The following is a 16,312-nucleotide window of genomic DNA, read 5'->3' on the forward strand; positions in this document are numbered from 1 at the left end:
AAAATTTACTTACCTTGCTCATTATGTCAAATGGCTTAGTTTTCCAGGTCAGTTTCTATACATAAACTAAGTTATTACCTAGGGTAGTCAATTTTTGCTTTGAATGCAAGACTAATATCTTCAGACTGCTCATTTGTGTTCTAATTAGCTGTTTAGAAATGAGTATATTAGCTTCTCAGCTTGGAAGTAGTGGAAGGCAGGAGGGGTTAATATCCAGCCTACTTGCTTGGTACCATTCTTGAATTTTAGAAATGGAGGCAGAAAAGATGGACTCAATGAGCAGAGATTATATGTTGTTGTATTTTTAGATGTAATCCTCCTATTTTTACTTTTGGCTAATTATGCTTTAAGTGCCATAACCAGGACTTCTAAACTATATACATGTTAGATACCATTAGAAAAATAGGGTTTGATTGTGTAAAATGAAAAGTAAATGTAGACAATAGTATTTGGTTTGGTTTTGGTTTTGTGTTATTCTTTTCTTGTTCATTGGTTTTTGTTTTGGTTTGGTTTTTGTTTGTTTGTTTGTTTGTTTTTCTCCTTTATAATGAAGAAATTGAACAGAAAGTATCCAACTGATATTTATTATTTAAGAAAATCTCAGTTTAGCAAGGACCTTTAAAGGTTATCTGGTCCAATCTTCTGATGAAAGCAGTGCCAAATTTGCAGTTAGACCAATCTTTAAAGTTAAATTAGTTTTCCCAGGTAATTGTAAAATTGAGTTTTGAATACTACTGAGGATGGTGATTTCTACAAAAAAATTACATAGCTGCTTCCCCTCTTTTCCTCTAGGACAGCTGTTCAGGAAGTGCCTAGGGTGTTACACTGGACCATAGCTAGCTTTCTAAGAAAAAGCTAGTCTTTTGAAGTATTGACCTTGGCAATGTTCATTTGGCTTATTGCCACTGAGGTCAAGACTGTTGCTGCCTGAAAAAGGCTATTATGATATTCTGATACTACTAGACGAAATATTGCTTGCATGTAATAATTGCATTGTAAGTGATAGACGATCCAGGGGAAGGAAGACTTGCACAAAGAGGTAGTTGAGTAGATCATTTGATGAACCTGGTTTTAACGGGGTGGGGGGAAACAAACAAACAAGATTTGCAAACCCAAACGTCTTTCTTCTAGTTTTGCTGAACTCAAAATCCAATTTCACTGGCATGGGAATATATCAGCCAATAACTTTGTTCTGGTGAAATTTGAAAGCATAAAAACATAATGGTGAAAGTCTCATAAAAATAGCAGTTATTTAAAAATAAACCAAAATAAAATATAAACAAAAAACAAAACCAAAGCATTCCCAAGTGCAATATCTCAGACTCTAGGAAAGTGTGTCGAACTTTATCACATAAGAAGCCTCCATAATTTAGAAATGTAGAAACTTTACAGTGTAACTTTATTAACCTGCTAGGAACATCTTTCTGAAACAAGACCATCTGAAATGCAAATATATCTTGGCACAGCAAAAGTGATTGATGTCCTTTGCATTTTCAGTTTTTAAATAGTTAAGGAAGGACTGAGTTTTTACAGTATAGGATAAATTTTAGTGATTCATCACTTATGAAAATGTCACATGAAATTCTGTAGAACTTTAGGAATGATTCAGTAGAGGATGAACAGTATTTTACAAATCTATTACATTCCAGCTCTTTCACGGACACCCCCTTGTCGTGGGGAAAGAGCTTGCGTGCCCTTGTGAAGTTGGGAGCTACGCTGGTGGTGGCACATGCTTCCGATAGGGTCTCCCATGATAGGGTCTCAACTGAAGGGTCAGACAAAGTGTGTCCATGGGCAGGATGAGTTCACTAGCTTTCGGAAAACCATCCTAGGGGAAGGACAACTCTAACTTCAAACCCGGGCAGATGGAGCTCGTAAAGCCCTGTAAGGCCTTCCATCTAAGAGAAGGACACTCTAGTCAAACCTACGACCTGAGGACTTTGCTGTCACCGTCCAAGCTCGCTAGGCCCTGATAGATAAACCTCAAGTGTAAAGGGTGGGGCCAGTTCTGTGCACGCTGTGCCTCACCTAAACCCACTGCGCAGGCCCGAAGGGTTTACCCACACTTGCAAAGCCCTGTAGTGACAGGTGAGGGACAAAACAGCAGGTGATACGGTGCACTGGAAGTCACAGACCCAACCCTGCATGCAGGTGGCTCAGGACACTGGTCGCTCAAGACTGACCCAGGAGATGACAGTCTTGTCTGGCAACATCTTGAATGACCAAGCAGCCTTTTTCTCAAGGAGAACACTGCTTGCTCCATATGGAGAGAGGCCTAGAAAAGGTGGCCTAACCAAAGCTCATCTCCCCCTCCACCTGGTTGGCTAGCCACGGCCAACAGGCATCTTCTGTTGCGGTCAATTAAAGACAAAGAGACAAAGGCATACACCTGCCTCCAAAGGTGTGTCAAATTGACACTTGCATGTTGGAACATCAGAACCATGCTTGATACAGCAAACAGCGGGTGTTCTGCACTAATTGCCCACCAATTGTCATGACTTAACATTGATATTGCTGCTCTCAGTGAAGTTCACCTTCATGAGGAAGGCAGCCTTAAAGAACATGGTGCCGGCTATACACTCTACTGGTCAGGCAAATCCAAAACTGAAAGTCATCTTTCTGGAGTTGGCTTCATGTTTAAAAACTCCATTGTCTCTAAACTTGAAAATTTGCCTATAGGTCATTCCGATTGTATTACCTCCTTACGTCTTCCACTACACAATAAGCAACATGTTGTTCTTTTCAGCATATATGCAACAACTCTGCAAGCTGACCCTGCAGAAAAAGAAAAATTCTACTCCGACCTGTGTCACCTCACTCAAAAGGTTCCTATAGAAGATAAGGTCATAATCCTTGGTGACTTCAACGCCTGAGTAGGTAAGAACTTTGAAGCCTGGAAAGGAGTACTAGGCAAGCATGATGTTGGCAGCTGCAATGATAACGTTCGCCTCTTACTAGAGTTCTGTGCAGTGCAGCAGCTTACCATTGCTAACACTATTTTCCAGCAGAAAGCCAGAAGACAACCTGGATGCATCCTTGATCTAAACATTGACAACTTATTGATTATGTCTTAGTGCACCAGAGAAATATTTTTGGTCTGTCACACCCGAGTGATGCCTAGTGCAGAAGTCAAACAAACCACCACCTTGTGCGTTGCAAACTTAACCTCCACTTCAAGCCTAAACCTAAGAGGGGCAGCATTCCGAGGAGGAGGCTCAATGTTCATAATCTCCAAATAGCTGCAGTGAGGGACAGCTTTCAGGCTAACCTTCAAACTAGGCTTGAAGACCAGCTTATAAATTCTTCCCCTGAAGCGCTTTGGCAACATATTAAAAATAGCATTCTGCAGTCCTCCTTAGAATCCATTGGGTTCTCCTTAAAGAAAAACAAAGACTGGTTTGACGATAGCAACCAGAAGGTCCAGGAATTGCTGGCAAAAAAGAGATCTGCTCAACAAGCACACCTCACTCAACCACTTTGCCTTGTAAGAAAAGCAGCCTTTCGTCTTGCATGTAGCAAACTCCAACAGAAACTTCGAGACATCCAGAACAAGTGGTAGCTCAACCTAGCAGAAAAGACTCAATTATGTGCAGATCTGGGTGACCACAGAGGATTCTATGAGGCTCTGAAAGCAGTGTATGGATCCACATTTCAGGTTCAAAGCCCCTTACTTAGTGCAGATGGCCAAAAGCTTCTCACAGATAAATCTTTATCCTGAATTGTTGGTCTGAACATTTTCAAACACTCTTTAGTGTAGTCCAAGGCAAAGGAATTCAGTACATTCTACAACAACTGGTGAAAAATGAATTGGATTTAGCCCCTACCATGGGAGACACTCTTAAGGCTATACAGCAGGTGAAAACTGGCAAGGCAGCTGGGGAATCTGGAAGTACGGAGGCCAAGCACTTCATGCTAAATTTCAGAAGCTAGTTGTGCACTGTTGGGAGCAAGGTAAATTACCATCAGATTTTTGTGATGCAATCATCATCACTCTGTATAAGAAAAAAGGTGTAAAGTCAGACTGCTCAAGCTACCGAGGTATAACTCTGCTCTCCATTGCTGGAAAAATTCTTGTAAGAATACTATTGAACAGATTAGTACCCGCTATCACAGAAGAACTTCTACCTGAAAATCAGTGTGGTTTCAGAGCTAGTAGAAGTACCACAGACATGGTATTTGTTCTCAGACAACTGCAAGAAAAGTGTAGAGAACAGAATAAGGGGCTCTATGAAACTTTCATTGATCTCACCACAGCTTTTGACACTGTGAGCAGAAAAGGTCTGTGGCTCATCTTGGAACGATTAGGTTGTCCCCCCAAGTTCCTCAAAATGATTATTCTGTTACATGAGGATCAGCAAGGCCAAGTCAGATATGGCGATGCACGCTATGAGCCCTTCCCAATAACCAACAGTGTGAAACAAGATTGTGTTCTCGCACCAACTTTATTCACAATCTTCTTCAGCATGATGCTCCAAAGGGCTATGGTAGACCTCGACGAAAAAAATGGCATTTATATTCAATATTGTACTGATGGTAGCCTATTCAATCTAAGGTGACTGAAGGCCCACACTAAGACCCGAAATCATCTTGTCCATGATTGCTGATGATGCCGCCCTTGTTGCCCACACAGAAGCAGCTCTGCAGCATTTTAACATCTTGCTTTGCGGAGGCGGCTGAGCCTTTTAAGCTGGAAGTCAGCTTGAAGAAGACAGTAGTTCTCTACCAACCTGCACCACAAGAAGATTACCATCATCCCCACATTACCATTGAGCTTAAGTCAGTTCAGCAGTTCAGCTATCTAGGAAGCATTATTTCCTCGAATGCCACGATTGACAAAGAGATAGACAACAGAATAGCAAAGGCATATAGAGCCTTCGGAAAACTCCATAGAAGAATCTGGTGCAATAAACACCTGAAGAAAAGTACAAAGATTAGTGTCTATAGAGCTATTGTACTGTCTACTCTTTTATATGGGTCTGAATCATGGGTTATCTACCGTCATCACCTGCGACTCCTTGAATGCTTTCATCAGCGTTGCCTCCGTACAATTCTAAGCATCCATTGGACTGACTATGTGTCAAATGTTACTGTCCTTGAACAGGCAGGGATCACCAGTATTGAGGCCATATTGCTGAAATTGCAGCTGCACTGGGCAGGGCACGTCTCTAGGGTGAAGGATCACCGCCTCCCTAAGATTGTGTGCTATGGTGAACTTGTCACCGGTAGCCGCAAGAGAAGCGCCCCAAAGAAGAGATATAAGGACTCCCTGAAACAATACCTTAGCCTTGGCCATATTGACTACCACCAGTGGTCCACCTTGACCTGCAGTTGGGAGACTTGGCCATACACATACATAATGCTGTTGACTCCTTTGAGAACTCACACAGAACTAGTCTCGAGGAGAAAAGACAATGTAGAAAGTATCACGCCCCACCTATACCACCCAAGGAGACCTTTCACTGTGCTTTTTGCAACCGGATTTGCCTATCTCACGTTGGCCTTTTTAGTCATCAGCGTGCTTGTAGTATGCGTGGGTAAAGCCCTTCGCAAATCTTCGTTCGTGAAGTCAAGCCATGATTACATTCCAGATACTTTTTTTTTTTCTTTTCTGTGTGTCCTAATGCCATCTACATGCATAAATTAGAAAAGCCATCTTCATGTAGTCCAATGATCAGGTAAAATTAATTTATTTCTATTTACCTGAAATACACTTCTTTATTTATAAGAAATTATTTGAGCTTTATTTCTACTCATAATCTCTTACTCAGATGGACAGGACACTTAAAATCAGGTCTATCTGGCAGGTTTAATGATGACATCAACAGGAAAATGGGGATGTACCTAAACTTTACAACTGGGACAGCTCAGTTAAGTATCTGCTCATTCAGTAACGAATTCCAGTTGGATAAGTTAACCTTGAATAGTAACTAAATGTTACATTTCACTCAGCCATTTACTTATTTCTTTTACACTTTTTTCATCTGCCCCTGTAATGACAACAAAATTGATCTGAGTTCTTCTCAATGCCACTCAATACCCACTTCTTCCCTCTGATTGGCCTTTCTCATAAAATATAATTCAACCCCAAATTTATATTTGGATCCCAATGGGTAAATTAAAGTTCATGCAATTTACATTAGATCTCACTTCACTTTTTATTTTCTTGAAATTATATAGATTTCAGAGCTGCAAACCATAACTGGTGAGAGATTTACCTACAACCCTTAGTATCTCAATATGTGAGACATCCCATATGCCAAATCCTGAGGTGCTTGCACAAAATTGTATTATTTCTTCTTTCAGAATTAATAGCAGAATCTTCTGCTGGAAGGAATTTTTAATTCTTTTATTTACAGAGGTATAGTTGCAGTTAGAAATTAGAGTCATATTCTCCAAATGTGACAGAATGACCCACAAAAAGTTTCCGGAAGACTATACTCCTAAGAATCTGCATATACCTCTGGTTTTGCTGATGAAGTTACTCACATTGTTCCAATTCTATTACCAGGCAGTGGTGTTGCTGAGTGAAGTCTCTCAGTTCTTGTCTCATGTCATGGTTGAGGGTGAAAAGTAATTTAAAGATATACTTCTAAAGACAGAAAGGAGAATAAATCTCCAGTGTTCTTTCGCTGTTGGGAAATGAGTCAGTGTAGGAGTAGGCTACCAGCTAGACAGCTAACTTGAGATATTCACAATGTAGCTGTCCACATTAGAGATGGTCTCCAGGGGACATCTTCATCTGATGTGGTGTAGATGTCTGCCTTTTAAAATGATGAACTGTATTTTGAAGTGTGAATCTCTTTGAAATGGCTGTAAAGAGTTTCACGTAAATTAGCTTACAAGTAGAAAATTATATTGTAGTCAGGTTCTCAACTCAGCTACACCTTTGAACTTGACTGTAACTTGAGAAGACTATCTTTCTAAAGGGGTATTAAATGCTAAACAGAACAAAGCAATGTTAAACAAGGCAACCTTTGCTAAGTGTGCAACAAAGCATACTGAGGGGGAAATTAAATGACCTGTGTTAAATGGATAGGAAATAGATGAAGACGAGTGTTGTCTCACAGTTTCATGAGTTTAAAACATCATACATAGACACATAGAATACATAGAAACAAGATAGTTTCCAAGGGTAGTGTTTTTTTGGTTTTGCTGCTTTTGGGGGGGGGGGGGAGGCGGTTGTTTGTTTGTTTGTTTTGTCTGTTTGTTTGTTTCTTATCAGTTAAAATCACCTCCACACAGTGATTTATTCCATGCTAAGAAATGTCTAAGATCAGGTAGTACCACAGGAGTGATTATACTGATAAGCCTAAAGTCATGACCTAGATACATACACTTTTGGGTCACATAAGATTACCCAAGAAATCTAGGTAGGCATTGAGCGTATTACACCTTTCATATAATCAACCAGTGTCTGATTTCTTGGAAGATGTCAAATGTCACTGGACTTTTCTGTATTGGCTGCTGCATTGAACTCTGAAGGTCCAGGCACTGTTCAGCCTCTAACTTTGTTCAGAAGTGAATGCCTAGGGGATGAGCATATGCCACACTACCTTCTCACATACTTCCAGCTTCCGTTCTTCAGGTCAGAAACTTCTGGAGATGGCTCTAGTTTCTCTGCTCATTAAGGATGCATTCCTAAAAGGTGTAATTTATAAGGATTTGATGGACAGCAACACATTTGTTTTTTTCTCATAAAGATTAATGTAATTGAAGTGAGATGTAGGGACTACAGAAATGGCTTAAATACATGAGGAAAATGTATATGACATGGAAGACAGAGAAATATGTACAAGATCATCGGGATCACCAACTGTAGGAATGGCTGGCACTGTGCAAACAGCTTTGGAAGCTGGAGTTCTGATTTCTTTTAAAATAGAAATCAGTACATGACTGCTTGCTGGCTTCAGATCTTGATGGGTAGATTACTTTGTATGATGAGATCAAATGATGTCAACATTTTACTGTTCTTGCTGCCTCTTTCTGTACAATTACTTTTCCAGTATTGTCATAATCTTTGTTAGATGTCTGCTGCTCATCAAAGTCAATCAAGTCAACCATTGGAGAAGGAAGCTAAAAATGGAGTAATGATGATGGCTGTCAGAGCAGGGTATTAAATGACTGGCAATAGAAATCTGAAATGGTGGCTAGAGATGCCACGAGGTGTTACTGTATATAGTAACCTGGATTTTTTCCTCCCTTAGATTTTCTTCCTTTGCTTTCCTCAATAGCAGAAACAAACATTGTTTACAGCACCCATTGTCAAAGACCTCCACAGTTTAAGTGCATGTGTGAAAAGCCACAAGTTCTTGTACACCAGATATTTCTCTTCAGCTGATCCATTTGATGTCCCTTGTTACTGCAGTGGAACCTTGAGAATTCTCTCCATGCTGCTCATGATTGCATATCACCCACCTTTCAAGTGTCCCTTTTCCAGGCTGAAGAGTCCTGTCTTTAACATTCATTTCCTAAATAGAAGACATTGTGTGCATTTTTACGCTAGCTGTTCTTTTCTAAACTTTTGACAATTATACTTAACCTGTTTAGAGGTGGGGCAGCCACAGCTGTCCACAACATTCAAGGTGCACAATTACGTTTAGGTACAGAGTCTGGGTGGAACAGTGATACAATGAAGTTCTGTATTGTTCTAACTTTTCAAATAATTCATAACAATTAGTTTTTACTGAGCATTGAGATGATTTTTCATGGGTCTATCCTACCTACTAGCTTTTTAAAACACAGCATTTTGCATGGGAAATTAGGTTTATTAGATTTTTTCTCTATGTGTATTTCTATATTTCTCTCTCTTAAATTTAATTTGCTATGTTATTTCCCAATAGGTGAACTTTGTAAGATCCTTTTGCAGTTCTCCACAGCTGCTTCTTAATTTAAGCATAACAATTAACTTTATATTATTAGAAAAATGTTGTCCTTTCCCTCTTCAGTGCTCTTCTAAACATAAGTAAATGTGTTAAAAGCATGAGTCTCAGCAACAGTAAACATTAATGTAATTTTCCACACAACATATAACATGGCTGCCGAGCTTTCTAGCATGGGAGTTCACTGTGGGCAGAGTTTTAATAGTCTTGGAAGAGGCTGTTGGCCTTTCATGTGAATTTGCCTCTTTATTAAGTTTGACCCACTTGCTTGTACATAGGCATATGATACCATTAGAGAAATCTGTGGGTACTGCCCTCAGCCCCAATGATCTTTCCGAAAATACATCAGACCTACTGTCTGTGTTTATCTGCCACCCATCATCATCCGTGTAGTAGTATTTGAATTTGTCAGTTAAGATCTACTAAGCAGAAAACATTTTTCAGATATCTGAAACTCATCTTTGACTCATCTGCTTCCTATTAATGGATGAGTAGCTGTATACCTGTCTGTATTATCACTGAAAGGACAGGATCAGAAAACTTGCTTTTAGCCTAGAAAACAAGATATACTCTCTTCAGTAAGCAAGACAGCATGGAACCTTTGCATGTCTTGAGAAACAGCATTTGTTTGACTAACTGAACTATCCTGCAGTACTGTCAACCTCTGTCATCATTTTAGGCACTGTCAGACAATACAGTTCAGTGTATTGCAGCCAAATGACTCTTTTAAAGCTTCCATGCATGTAAAGGATTTTCTCAGGTGTACAGATGTTAAAAGACAGCTGGCAAATGATTCTGGTCATCCTAGATACCTTTGTGATTTTTACAAAGCTAGAATTAGCTGTACGTACCAAGTCAAGATGTGCTTTAAGCTTTATATATACAGCATGTCATGACAAGGGATAGAAAAGCCATCACGGTCTTGGTGATCGTGCTACTGAAAGCCCCAGGAAACCTGGTGTGCTGTGATAGGAGAAGAGTGTGGATGTCACAGGCAATAACCTCTGCTACAGGTGTAAATAATTTTTCAGGAGCAGTAATTACTATTTCCAGTCCTTTCACTGTAAGAAAAGTCCAGCCTTCACCCTTGAGGCAACAAAATTCAACTTCCCTTGCACAGCTGAGAAACCAGAGCTGGCTCAGGACAGTTCATACAATAGAAAGCCAAGTAAAATAACTCCTACTAGAGAGATTTTCTCTTAACACATTTTCTCTGTACCCTCTCATTTGTGGTCCTCTAAGTGAATCACTCTGCTCTGTGGGAAAGAGCAGAGTGGAAATAAGTATATGGGAAATAAGCATAATGATGCCAAAATCCAAAATGAAGCGAAAAGTTCACTACAATGAGCAATATTTTTTCCTCAGGTTCGCCTCATCAGAAAGAAAATGTTTTGCTGCTAATTTTATTTCACCTCCTTAGCAGGTTGCCAGAGAAACTAAAATTTAAAGGCACATAGTATTATAATGATGCATTTACCAATAAGAAAGACACGGAAGATTGTTAGGTTGTTTTGTTTATTTTATTATAGTTACATATTGCAAACTGAATATTCCAGGGTATGTAGAAGAGGTGTGAAATCTTGTCTATGAAAATTATTCATAAAACCTGTGTTAAAAAAATCTTCTTGGATATTTCAACTCCACAATAGTATTATTACTGAGATTGTTTGAAAACCAATGTTTTCCTATATGATTTAGTTTTCTAGCTTTATGAAACCTAGATTTACTTTTATGAAACAGTTTTTCCAAGAAATTGAAGATCTTCTTTAAAATGCTCAGAAGCCTTATCTTGCCCAAGGAAGACAATCTTGTGCAGATAGCCAGTGTCCAGAAGAGCCCCACAAGCGTAGGCAGTCACAACTCTAGCTCTGCAGAGCCATTCTGAAGATAATATTGGGAATACTGATAACTTCTACTATTGACCCTCTGCCTTCTGAATCAGAAGGAACAAATAACTGTATTTCCTCTCTCAGCACCTGCCAAACCAAAGCTCTGATGTTGACACAGAAAGTCTGCTATAGCAAAAAGAATTTTCACAAGCAAAGACCTATTATTTGCTTAAATAAAAGTGAAACTTATGGCTTGTCATACACATGAGATAAGAATAGATATCAAATGTCCTTATCGTTGTTAAAATCTATCTCATTATGTATTTATTTCACTTATTTTTAGCTGACAGGTCTGTTTTAGTAAGTCTCCTAAGCTATATCTATGGTAAGAAGAGAGAATCACCAGAAAGTTATTCATGTACCCAGGTCTTCATACTGGGGACATTGAGGTCTGGCTAGCAAGAGATATAACAGAAACTCTTTCAACTGAAAAACAAACAAACAAACAAACAAAACCAAACCCCACCGCCCCCCCCCGCCAAAAAAAAAACCAAAACAACAAAACGGCAGAAGAAAGGAAAATTACCTTTAACATGTAATTTTTGTGAAAACAAATTCAAACTGTTGATCTCAGAAGGTTCCTACAGTCTGTGTTACTGAAAGACCAGGTCTTTCTTTTTTTCCCATGCATCAAACTCTTGAATTCAGTTTATGAATGGAGTTTTCATTGAAATTAAGGTAGAGATGTTTGCAAAAATATTGCAAATATTTTCATGTTATTTCTTTATTATAAAACACTACCTTAACTGTTATAGATAATAGAAATACTGCAGTACTTAGTAGTAGGAAAGAGCTACAGGAATGGGCATAGGCATTTGTAACCAATTTTCCAGGACCATAGCAGGACCACAGGTCTACATTCAGATCTCTGCCACTGTCTGACATGAGGCTGTTCGGTTTTAAATAAAGCCTTGGTAGAGTATTTAACCATTTTGAAAACTTCTGTGAAATTCCAGGTGAGCAGTATTCTACACTGATTTAATGTCGTTTGATTTCTGTTATAAACAGAGTAACTACATAACAATAGTCTCCTGTTCTGTAACTAAAGGATGTGGTGAAGTTAGTGAACTTCCAATTAAAGAAACAAGTTGTAGACCTAAGCTGTTCAGTCACAAAAGGATTTTCTTCACCTCCATCCAGGCTATTAACATGCTCATTAGAAATCGCAAGCCCCCAGCTCCTGTTTAAGTGAAGACCCTTTACGTTAGCTTTAGGGATGGCAAAGCTGACTTTGGGTAATGGGATATGTGGTAACACAACAGAAATTATGCTGGAAGACTGAGATTCATCTTGCTTAAGATACTTAAATACATCCACCCTAAGTCCTTAGCTGTTTCTGTCATCAGTGGAAAGAGCTGAGAGCTTCAGAGAATGATTCATCTCAGCTGTCCTAGACATATGCAATGGTGAGATGAACTGCATTCTGAAGGTACCTCTTCTCTCCTGTAACTGTAAATGAACGACAATGTGACTAAATCAGACTTCAAAACCTGAACTTAAAACTAATTTTCTGATATCTAACTGAGAGTAGATGAAAGATGGTAGATTTAGATCAGACATTAGGCAGAAGTTCTTCCCTGTGAAGGTGATGAGGCACAGGAACAGGTTGCCCAGAGAAGTTGTGGCTGTCCCATCCCTGGCAGTGTTCAAGGCCAGGTTGGATGGGGCTTTGAGCAACCTGGTCTAGTGGAAGGTGTCCCTGCCCATGGCAGGGAGTTGAAACTAGATGATCTTTAAGGTCCCTTCCAACTTTAACCATTCTATGATTCTATGATGAATCCCACTTCAAGTATTTTTGTTTAAACCTCTTTTCAATGTAAAGAAAATAAACTATGTCAATATAATCTTTCAAAGAACACAACTGTCATCAAAACAAATAGACCTATGATTGCAGATAGAACAATTTTTATGGATCTTTATTGGTGTCTTTATCCTGGACATAAGCATTTTTGTTGTATAATGAACGTGAATAAGAAGAATAAATCTTATTAGTGATTATAGCAATGAACATTCAGCTTAATGTTACCATAACTTATCTCCTGCTGTGCTCATGATTAGATTCATAACACTTAACTTTACTGATGCTAAAAGATACCCACCTAAAAGTTAGGAACCTTTCAGTCAAACACTTACACTGTTTATGTAGACCCTAGTGAGGCTCACTAGATCCAGACAGGTGTGTCTTACTGGTTATGAGCAAAAGGAAAGGATCGCCTATCCTAACTTGATAATGATAATTTAGCTTCTTTTCTACCAGGACCATCAGGTCTTTCTCTGGGGACCTGCTTTCAACAATTGATCAAAGTTTTTACATGTACATGGGGTTTTTCCTGCCCAGGTCCACCTCCACATGACAGTGAAATTGTATGATGCATCAACTACACCTCCCAGTTTTGTATCATCTGCAAAATTGCTGATAGTGCACTAATCTGTACTTCCTCTGTCTGTGAAAGAGACAATCTTGAAAGCCTTACTAAAGTTGAGATAAACAATCTACTTCTCTCCCCTAATCCAGCAACTGTCATCTCATTGTAGGAGGTGATCAGTCTGGTCAAGCATGGTTTCACCTTTGTAAATCCATGCACACTACTCCCAGTCACCTTCTCATTTGTGCTTTGTATGTTTTGAATATTTTCAGGATTAATTATTCCATCAGCTTCCCAGGGCTGGCTTCCTTCAGCCCTGCTTTATGGTTTTCATGTTCTCTTCTGTCTGTATCATCCTATGTTCTTTGCTTGCTAACCTGCTCTGCTACTTCCTAAATTGACTTTGGGTCATCACATTTTTACTCTGTCATTAGTAGTTTAAAGCTGTGTTTACCAGGTTGTTCACTCTTTCAGTAAAGATGCTTTTCCCCTCTGTGGGAGGATGGTTCCCATTTTTTCCTAGTGGTCCTCAGTCATCATGGTTGTAAAAATTGGATTCTTATTGTCAGCAGCAATTGTGCAAACAGCTCCAATTAGTAATAATGAGAGTTTCAACTGATTTACAGATTATCCATCTATTCTACACAGCTTCCTTTTCCAAGAAGAGACTTCATAGTTTTAAAAAAAATTCTAAAAACAAGGGAGTTTTATTCTGGTAAGTGGCAGTTGGCATTAGCTGTGGAATATTTCCTGGAAATTCATGAGTCTCTCCCAGAGGTCAATGTTTCCTTAGTACAAAAAAAAAACCCAAACAACTAAAAACAAACCTTTAAAAATCAAACTAACAAGTGTGTGCTTTCCACTGGGCTTGTTAATGCTTTGTTTGCTGTACCTTCTTAAATGTAAATTTAAGAAGTCAAATAGATACCTACTGAGAAACATTTAGTTTCAATGTCTAACTGGGTCATACCAAAATCCGTCACAAAGGGCATGACTCCTATGTAATCTAAAAATTATGTTCAGGATCAATTCTCTTTTTATAACCAGACTACTCTGCCCCTAGGCTTCCTAGAACAGCCCCATTATAGGGCTTAACAAGCAGCAGAAAGGCTGAGTTCAGCCTTTATAATGAAGGGGTTTTATCCTTAGCAATGGGATTTGTCTAAACTAAATTTAGAGATAAGACTTAGTTGATACCTATATATAGCTGTGTTTAAGAGCTTATAGGTGTCTAAACTCTTTGCCAAAGAAAACCATAACTGTACCACTGATGGATTTTAGGAAATGATTCAGCTGACCAAAAGCCTAATATATGACTAAATTGCCTTAGACTAGGCTGATTCCTAACCTGCTCAGGACTGCCTAGCTAGAGGTACCAGATGCAAAATGTTGCTAGTTATGGTACGAGATGTGTCCTTCTACAACAGCAGCTGAAAGCTGGGACTGCCCCATATGGGTTAAGGAGAGGAGATGAATAATTTTCCTGTCTAAACATGAGTAGGGTAAATAATTCCCAGAATATAGTTTCACTGATGTCTTATTTCTTTGTTTCACAATTTTCATTTTTATAGGATAAAGCAGGCAGCTGCAATGATCTAACCTTTCTTTGTCATATGGCAGCAAGTGCCCTGCAAGAACCAGCACTAATGAGGTACCTACAGTCTTCTCTTCAATCCTTGTAAACCTTCCTTTGCTAAGCATGCATGAACAGATAAAAGGAGGGCTCATTTGGTATTGATAGCTTTCAAGAACTGTGAAACTTGATCCATTGTCAAGACTGATAATTACATATATTGTCACCAAAGACACATTTAGATATTTCCATTGCATAGGCATTGCACTATGAAAACTGTTCAATTTATTCTGAACATTTATTTATTTGTTTGTTTGTTCCGAACCAAATTAGAGTTCTGTGTCTGATATGCTCTGCTTTGGCGATTTTTAGTGACAGACCTCAAAGAAATGCTTCCTGAATTGACAGTCAAAAGAAGATAATAATGTATCTATTTGAATGTGGAATTCACTGGTATTACAATGACTTTCCTTAGATAAAATCATGATCAGGCAAAACATTTCCAGTTATTCAAGCAACATGAAAATTTAAATAACAGTAACTCTTACATTTGTTCACTGCTTCCCATCATAGAATCATAGAATATTTAGGGTTGGAAAAGACCTTAAGATCATCTAGTTCCAACCCCCTGACATGGGCAGGGACACCTCACACTAAACCATATCACCCATGGCCTCGTCCAACCTGGTCCTGAACACAGCCAGGGATGGAGCATACGCAACCTCCCTGGGCAACCCATTCCAGTGCCTCACCACCCTAACAGGAAAGAATTTCCTCCTTATATCCAGTCTAAACTTCCCCTGTTTAAGTTTTAACCCGTTACCACATGTCCTATCACTACAGTCCCTAATGAGGAGTCCCTCCCCACCATCCTTATAAGCCCCCTTCTCTTCTCCAGGCTGAACAGCCCCAACATTCTCAGCCTGTCTTCATACGGGAGGCGCTCCAGTCCCCTGATCATCCTCGTGGCCCTCATCTGGACTTGTTCCAACAGTTCCATGTCCTTTTTATGTTGAGGACACCAGAACTGCACACAATACTCCACGTGAGGTCTCAAGAAAGCAGAGTAGAGGGGCAGGATCACCTGCTTCGGCCTGCTGGTCACACTCCTTTTGATGCAGGCCAGGATACGGTTGGATTTCTGGGCTGCGAGCACACCCTGCCTGCTCATGTTCATTTTCTCATTGACCAACACCCCCAGGTCCTTCTCCTCAGGGCTGCTCTGAATTTCTTCTTTGCCCAACCTGTAGCTGTACTTGGGATTGCTCCGACTCAGGTGTAGGACCTTGCACTTGGCATGATTAAACTTCATCAGCCCACCTCACAAGTGTGTCAAGGTCCCTCTGGATGGCATTCCTTCCCTCCAGCGTATCAACCGAACCACACAGCTTGGTGTCATTGGCAAACTTGCTAAGGGTGCACTCAATCCCACTGTCCATGTCACCGACAAAGATGTTAAACAAGACCAGTCCCAACACCGATCCCTGAGGGATGCCACTCGTTACTGGTCTCCAGCCAGACATTGAGACATTGACCACAAATCTCTGTGTGCGGCCATCCAGCCAGTTCTTTATCCACCGAGTGGTCCATCCATCAAATTGATGT

Source organism: Pezoporus wallicus, unplaced genomic scaffold (assembly GCF_028554395.1).
Source record: "Pezoporus wallicus isolate ANWC-B61680 ecotype Strahan unplaced genomic scaffold, APGP_CSIRO_Pwel_v1 contig_161, whole genome shotgun sequence".
Classification (NCBI taxonomy): Eukaryota; Metazoa; Chordata; class Aves; order Psittaciformes; family Psittacidae; genus Pezoporus; species Pezoporus wallicus.